Source organism: Loxodonta africana, chromosome 18 (assembly GCF_030014295.1).
Source record: "Loxodonta africana isolate mLoxAfr1 chromosome 18, mLoxAfr1.hap2, whole genome shotgun sequence".
Classification (NCBI taxonomy): Eukaryota; Metazoa; Chordata; class Mammalia; order Proboscidea; family Elephantidae; genus Loxodonta; species Loxodonta africana.
In genome coordinates this window covers 16,523,944-16,525,316 of record NC_087359.1, presented here as the reverse complement: position 1 = coordinate 16,525,316, position 1,373 = coordinate 16,523,944, and positions in this window count along the sequence as shown.

The window sequence follows — 1,373 nt, the reverse complement described above, 5'->3', positions numbered from 1 at the left end:
GCAAGCGAGGCTATGACAGATAGGTATAGAATGTATCTAGAGTCCTCTGTGTGTATTAGGGAAGGTCAAGCAAAGCTTGGAAGCTCGTGATCCCTCAAGGATGAGTCATAAGGTTAGTGACGGAGGCCTAGAGAAGAGTCAAAAAGAGAAACGAGCATCATTGACCCCAGTGGTTTGGCTTTAAACACAGCAACATGAGAGCAAAGTTCTGTGAGATTCAGTATGCATGGCCATACGCAGTTAAAAGAGGGGGAGCCACGTATTCCAGCTTTTGGCCCTGCTACTTACCAAGGGATCAAGTTAAGCAAACTGATAAACTTCTTTTCACCTTTAATTTTCTCATCTATGAAATAAGGATGATAATAGTAGTTCCCAGCTCATCAGGGCAATTGGTAGGATTTCAATGAGATGGAACTGTGTCTGGTATACAACTCATTCAATACAGCTTAACTATTATTGTATTTCAAAACATCCTGCCAGGACTAACATTCTAAATTGGCAGAACCGATATGCTTATGGCCTGTTCCATGTTGCCATTTTAAAACATAAAAAGTAATTATACTAATTTAATGTGTTACCCAAGTAAGTTGCAAAAGATTTAGATACATTCTCAGAGGGCAGGTTTATAACAAGTTGTTAAAAGGAAAACAAGAATGCTGAAGGAATGGCCCTAACCTTTCTCAGTCAAAATCATTTTTTCTACATTCTTCTGCAAGATTGTCAATGACAGATTAGTAGGATGGTTGGATATTACAGTATTTAAGTTCTTCCAAAAGGCAGGCTCCCAGTCTTTGGGTAGTTTCAAGGTGGCTGAGAATATGGAGCTAGACTCACAGAAAAGTTATAAGAATATGTATGAAGCACAGATGGCAATGGATATGATTCATGCAGACCGAGTGCATAAGATGCTCTGAGTTGATGTGTGCAATGGGTAGCTTTCATATATGGTCTTTCTCGCCTTGTTCTTATTACTCCAACCAAAAGACTATGTGGGACTATGCAAATAAGGTGCCTGCAGCCCACCAAGGGGATTGGACAACTTGCTAATAATACAAATAAGGTACATGGCACCCTTGTTGGAAACCCTGGTAGCATAGTGGTTAAGAGCAACGGCTGCTAACCAAAAGGTCAGCAGTTCGGGTCCACCAGGCACTCCTTGGAAACCGTATGGGGCAGTTCTACTCTGTCCTATAGGGTCGCTATGAGTTGAAATCGACTCGACGGCAACGGGGGGGGGGCGCCTTTGTGGGGGTGGGAACATGCAAATAAGGTAGATGGAACCATAACAAGGGGGTTGGTTAGTTTTTCTATCCTTCTAGGCTTAAAATGAGCCAATCCAAAGCAGAAAGAGGGGACCTCACTACCACCAAGAA